Raw genomic sequence first — 7,144 nt, 5'->3', positions numbered from 1 at the left:
CAGTCTCCTTCATTATCATAGCCACGCCATCTTCTAGATCAGCAATCCCCAACCTTTTTGGCACCAGGAACAGGTTTTGTGGAAGACAATTTTTCCACAGATGGGAACAGAGATGGTTTCGGAATGAGTCGAGGGCATTACATTTATTGTGCACTTTATTTCTATTATTATTACATTGCAATATAAAATAAAATAATTACATAACTCCCTATAATGTAGTATCAGTGGGAGCCATGAGCTTGTTTTTCTGCAACTAGATGGTCCCATCTGGGAGTGATGGGAGACAGTGACAGATCATCAGACATTAGACTGTCATAGGGAGTGTGCAACCGAGATCCCTTGCATGTGCAGTTCACAATAGGGTTTGCATTCCTGAGAGAATCTAATGCCACCACTGATCTCACAGGAGGCAAAGCTCAGGTGGCAATGCAAGCGATGTGGAATGGCTGTAAATACTGATAAAGCTTTGCTCGCTTGCCTGCTGCTAATGTCTTGTTGTGTGGCCAGGTTCCTAACAGATCATGGATCATTACTGGTCTGTGGCCCAGGGGTTGGGGCCCTGCTCTAGATTCTTGTGTGCCTGGACACATTTATCCTGTTGTTGATCGCCACTTTCCTAGGTAATTAGCACATCAAATACTTTGCATCCCTTTCTGCTAAGTCAGGTTGTTGCTAGGCTACCAAAGAGAGGATCCCTTGGATTATCCAGAACACAGCAAGAAATAAAGCAAGCAAAAACATACCAACGATCAAAGTGTGTGTGTGTGTTTGTGTATATCCAATAATACTTACATTTAGCATTTTCTCATGCCATTGAAACTAGCAATGAATGAAATGAGCATTCAAGTCAAGATAGCAAGGGAAGTATATCTCTTTGATGGAGGGAAAATTATATGGATAAAACATAAGCTGTTACATTAAAAGACAGAATATACAGATAGAATGGAAAAAGGCTTTAAAGATCATGATTTTTGCAGCAAAGTTTAATTGAGTACATAGTAATTCATGACTACTCCATTGATTAACACTGTTGGAAGTTGGGTCATCCTGCATTTCCCAGATCCTGTGGTTTTCCTGTGCATGATGCATGCCCCTCAGGGAACAGGGTATCTTGCAAAGAGACATTTAATCATGGATAGTCTTTAAATCCTCTACTTCAACATGTACTAGTTCCTGAAACTAATCTACTACAGAGATCATTGCAGTTATGGCCATTTCCTCTCCCCTTCGCAAACAGTCTTTTTTTCCAACTTACAAAAGAAAGGCTTACCTCTCACAAATCATAAATGTTAGTAGAGTGTAAAAATCTCTGGGAATCCAAACAAATTTGTAGTCCAAGAACTGGTGTCAGGAGAGCCTTATCGAATAAAGAAATGGCATTAATAAAAACTGTCTTATAAACTTATTAATAAAAACTGTCTTATAAACATTCCTGTTAAAAGCAACTCACAGCATCAGACAATGAACATTTTAGTTCATTTAAATAATGTTGCAAGTTTACTCTGATTCTAGAACTGGGTGAAATGAGTGATAATATTTTATTTAGTGAAATTGCCTCTTCTATTGACATAGTTACTGGAAGACAAGTCCTAAGAGAACAAGCAAAGGAGACATGCAGAGAAACCCTGCAGTCAGCCGTGCTGGCATTCATGTAAACTCACAGCCAGGCATCGAATTCACTCTCTATCTCAGAATTAGGGCATTCAGGAATTGTAAAAACTACGTTGAGAAATATCAGTCTGCCAAGAAGTTTTCCTCTCTGCAGCTCAGTAATGAGAAAAAAGTTGGAGAATACATTCGTTCAACCCATGATTAAGTCTGTGTTGCAACTGCATATTTTTCATGATTTAAAAGGAGGTGAAACTTCCAATAAGTTCATGTTGCAATTTTGAAAAATAAGGTATATGAGCCAATTGTAAGTAATTATTTCATAGTTTCTAGAACAGTTATTCAAATGTTAGAAGGAACATTCCCATTAACATTTACAAAAAATATATTGTATAGTGGAAAATCTTACCCATTGATTTCCTTGGATCTAAGCCTTCTGCTCACTCTCTCTCATTAGTTACTTCTCTCCTAGTTATTTAATTCCCATAATGAGGGCAATATTGTGGCCTGCATTCCAAATAAAGCATTTTGTATGTTTATCTTTTGTAAGCTTCATTTATTAGACGCTCAACATATTTTTTTCTCACGCTTTTAATTTTCAATGAAGTCTTTCTAATTCTAGCAGTAAGCAATCTTTATTCACAATGTAAATGAACTAATTGAAAAGAATAAACATCTAATTGGGGTGCAGTTTCAGTAAAAATTTGCTTTTGCTTAATGATTATTTTTTAAGTATAAAATACTTTTGTGTTTACTTTTTCAATTCTATAATAACAAGTCCAGAAAAGACTAGAAAAGTATTTCTATTCTTTTTTTTTTTTTTTTTTTTTTTTTGAGACGGAGTCTTTCTCTGTCCCCCAGGCTGGAGTGCGGTGGCGCGATCTCGGCTCACCGCAACCTCCACCTCCTGGGTTCACGCCATTCTCCTGCCTCAGCCTCCCGAGTAGCTGGGACCACAGGCGCCCGCCAGCACGCCCGGCTAATTTTTTTGTATTTTTTAGTAGAGACGGGGTTTCACCGTGTTAGCCAGGATGGTCTCGATCTCCTGACCTCGTGATCCACCCGCCTCGGCCTCCCAAAGTGCTGGGATTACAGGCTTGAGCCACCGCGCCCGGCCTAAGTATTTCTATTCTTATTAGAAGATTAGAACAGTTAGAACTTTATGGTCACAGGATATAAATAAAATGCAATTCAAGTAATATGTTTTATTTTTATAGAGAGATATGATGTAGTAGCAAACATAGAAAGAAAATACAAGTTCAAGGTATAAAAAGAAAAATGTTACTTTTTAACTGTTAAAAATGACTGTTCACATATTTTTAGAATATCTATTGTCTCAGTCTTCTAGTACCTTCTAATCTCTCAATATCTAAATAGTGGTGTATCAAACATTTAACCCCTAGATTGCTTCACTCCTCAGTCTTCACGAATTCATTGTGGACTCATCTAGTATAAATGTTAAAAATGCCATAAAACATAAACATATGAACTTATGTCTCCAGCCTGAACCTCCTCTGTACTCCACGTTTATTTACACAACTTGCTATGCAATAGACTTCCAAGTAACTTGGAAGTCTAACACATAAAACTTAACATGTCCCAAACTGAGTATACTAAACATCTTATTCTGCCCCAGATTTTCCCCCATTTTGCCCATAATATGAACTTAATTCTTCCTGGAACTCAAGCCAAAATACTTGCGGTAATAATTGAGTTATTTCTTTTTGTCACGGTATAAATCCAAACTATTAGAATGCCTTATTGACTCTGCTTTGAAATATATTTAAATTTCAAACTTTTCCAACAACTTTTCCACTGTGACCATAGTCACAGCTAGCACCCTGATTCAAGTAACACACAATTTTACTATATTGTAATTTGTCCTGATTGACTTCCTTGCATCTGCCTTACCTTCTTATAGTCTAGTTTCAGCAGAGTGGCCAAAGCAACCTTTTTACAATATAAGTTGACTTATGTTCCTCTGTTCTAGTCCTTTTAATGATATCTCCAAATATTTGGAGTGAAATCCATTAAGGTAACTAACATATATTGCAGATATTCTAAAATCTAATATAGAGTAATATTAAAATTAGAAAAATGAACTGGGCTGGGCACGGTGGCTCATGCCTGTAATCCTAGCACTTTGGGAGGCCGAGGCTGGCAGATCATCTGAAGTCAGGAGATCGAGACCAGCCTGGCCAACATGGTGAAACCCCATTTCTACTAAAAATACAAAAATTAGCCTGGTGTGGTGGCCAGTGCCTGTAATCCCAGCTACTCAGGAGGCTGAAGCAGGAGAATCACTTGAGCCCGAGAGGCAGAAGTTGCAGTGAGCAGAGACTGCACCTTTGCACTCCAGCCTGGGCAACAAAAGCGAAACCCTGTCTCAAAAAAAGAAAAATGAACTGGACCCTACTTCTTTTCTGACCACATCTCTTGCAACTCTCACTCTTATTCTCTCTTGTGATTCTTCCTTGTTATTCCTCAGCTGTGTCAGGAATGTTGCTCCCTCAGGGAATTTGAACTTATCATTCCTACTGCTCCTAAATATTCCCATCTTCCAACCTCATTTCTTACTGGTCTGTGTTATTTGACCAAAAGCCAAGGTTTTATAACAAGGAGATCTTAAGTAAAATACATGAAATGAAATAGACATTTGTATCTGCCTGTGTACATTCTTTCAGTCTCGGCTCATGTAGTAACTTTGCTCCACGTGTTTTTGATGGCTCCGTCTCCCATTTTAATTATCTTCCTTCCTTTTGAGCACTGTTGCCATCCGCATGAATGGATACGAATAAAAAGAAAAGTCTAGGTCAAAGGTATTTCCTTTAAAATAAATTAGAGTTAAATTTTCACAGATTGCTTCTACTTATATTTCATTGCAAACAGTTGCATAGTGTTACCAGGGTAGTTAGAAAAGGTAGCCTATAGTTGGACAATCATGTGTGCAGAAATGAGGGGAAAATGAGTACAGGGAGCAGGTAACCAAGGAGCTGCCTGCCACAGGATCTTCATTTAAATGGTATCTTTGGGGTGAGGCTTTCTTTGACTATCCTATTTAAAATTAACGATTTTCCCTTACTCTTCCAGTTTGTTTGTCATTGTCTACTTACTCCCACAAGAATATAAGCTATGTGAAGGCAGTGATTTTGTGATTGTAGAATCTCCTATGTGTCCAAAATGAATGCAAATAGGTAATCAGAGTAGATAATTTTTCAATAAATTAGAAAAAAAATCAAAGTATTACCTCAGAAAAAGTTCAGTAGCCAAAAATTTTACACTGTTTTCTATTAATACCAGATCATACTTATCTTAATGGAATCATTATAGAGTTTCAACAATTTGAAATTTAATAAAGTAAAAAATGCGTGGTTACGAACTTGAAGATAACACAACTTCTACCATAGGGTATTTAATGAATAACAGGCACATAAGCACACTCCTAAAAAACTAAGAGGAGAGAACTACTTATTCAGTGCGAAGAAAGTACCTTGAATCCTCTTCACTTTCCCAATAATGTGGGATGTGGGGTCCTGCGGAGGGTGAGAAGGCAATCTGATTGCAGAGTGAGGAGATGTATGAACCCGAGTAAGTATAAAAAAATGTGGAGAGGAGGACTCAATAGATTTTCTGGCAGCATCAACTTTGAATATAGAACTTTGAATATAGATACATGATTCCCAGTATCTCCTCTGAAATATCAGAATTTGGATGATCCTTATATCACTTTTGAGTTGGCCTGATTGTACAAGCTAACGTACCACCTTCTGAAGAGGTGAGCAGCTTGTGAATTCATGCCAGATGAATGTGATTAATTACAAACTGGTTCAAGGGCAAGAGTGTCGGTACAAACTTAACATACAATTCAGAGCACTTACCTATGCTTGAACTATGTTATTCATTTATGAGCATTTTCTGTTGTAGTTAGAATTCTGGTATTCGCCTCGTTTTTAATAATACAGGATTTTTTTTGGGTCAGATAATTTAACATACTTGTCTTAAAAAGACAAGTTTTACCATTTAACAGTGTAACGTTGTAAGTACAAAAGTAACTATTAATAATTAAATAACTTTAATCAATATTCTAATCAAAACAAAATGAATGAATTATAAACGTAGAATGGCAGAAACAAATCTACAACAATATCCATACTTTTTCATATAGGAGTAATTGTTTTTAATATCTAAAATCTTAAATGATTTTGACCCTTCCCTAACCCTTTCACTATTTTTTTTTAAAATAATGATTTTGCAGCTATTAGTTTTTTTCTTCAGTTTAGCACTACGAATAGGATTATAAATACAGTGATATAGTAAAATAACGAATAAAACATGAAACATCAAAGAATACTTTTTGTAGCCCATTTGACAGTTATACACAATTCTATTTTAGCTGGGCAATGCTACTGGGAAATACTTTAGGATATTTCCAAAAATCAGATGTTTAAGCTAAAAGGAGCAAAATAGAAATATGAATAAAGATGGTGATGATAATGATGTTAATCATCATCATTTCCCGTAAGCATTTGAAAATAATTTTAAATCTATATGTCCCCTCCCTCATGTTTGTATGCATTGTACACAGAAGCCTGCATGCAATGAAGACAGCAAACACATACTGTGCAAGGAAGTCCACCCTAGCTTAATGTTTCTAAAATTTGGCTATGAGTGCAAATCTTCTAGGGAAGTTTATATGTTTTAATATTGGCTCTAGAGCCCTTTCAGATATTTTGAGTCAGTGAGCTTAAGAAGGAGCTGGGAAATAAATACCTATAAAAACTGCTGAGAAGATTCAAAGTTGGATAGTCAGTTTTGGAAACACTAACTTAGGACCACCTCTTCTGTAATCTGCAACTAAATCTCCTGTAAGTGTTTTATTCTGAACATAAATAAAAGCACGATCAATCACGCATAATTATTTCAATGTCAACAACATGTAATGTGAGTCCATGGCCTCAACTCTAGGACTTAAGGTCACTAACTTGTACAAGAACTACTTTTATTGTGATATAATACTACCACATATGACATACAATACTACTACTACAAAAATGCTACAGTATTTGATTAGTTGTATTGATGGTTACTGCTTGCTGCCTCAAGAACTGTCCAAATTACTTCAGATCCTACAAACCACCTGCCATCCCAAACATCTTTCCCTGATTGCTGCTGATCTAAATCATACAGTAAGATGTCAAGGGAGTCAACACGTGCCCTATTTAGAATTTCTCATTGGTGTTGAGTATTTTCTCAGTGGCAGTTGATAGTCACAATTCCAGATAACTGTTTTGTGCTTTATGCTGATATGTAAATCAGCATTTTAATAGTTGCATAAAATTTATATTATTTTGAAGCATTCAGTATTTTGACAATATCTAGGTGATTCTGGAAATGGAAACATGTATTTATTTTAATCATACCAGAAAAAAGGCAGTCAAATATCTTCTGCATCACACTGAAAACAAAGAAATTATTAAAGGTTTCTTCTTTAAATACATTTTACCATTTTGAAAACATAATTAGTCTTCTTCTCTAT

At 36.1% G+C, this 7,144-nt stretch overlaps 1 long non-coding RNA gene across 1 annotated transcript; it reads right to left on the bottom strand.

Moving 5' to 3' along the window:
- Positions 1 to 1,039: 1,039 nt before the first annotated feature.
- On the bottom strand, positions 1,040 to 4,384 carry LOC129492083 (uncharacterized). The gene is made up of 3 exons (XR_008660725.2): positions 4,283 to 4,384; positions 1,271 to 1,357; positions 1,040 to 1,110 (listed from the first exon to the last, which is right to left on the bottom strand). It is a non-coding gene; the product is annotated as an uncharacterized lncRNA (long non-coding RNA).
- Positions 4,385 to 7,144: the final 2,760 nt, after the last annotated feature.

The sequence above is a fragment of the Symphalangus syndactylus genome, chromosome 1, assembly GCF_028878055.3.
Source record: "Symphalangus syndactylus isolate Jambi chromosome 1, NHGRI_mSymSyn1-v2.1_pri, whole genome shotgun sequence".
Classification (NCBI taxonomy): Eukaryota; Metazoa; Chordata; class Mammalia; order Primates; family Hylobatidae; genus Symphalangus; species Symphalangus syndactylus.
This window is presented reverse-complemented; position numbering and strand designations above follow the sequence as displayed.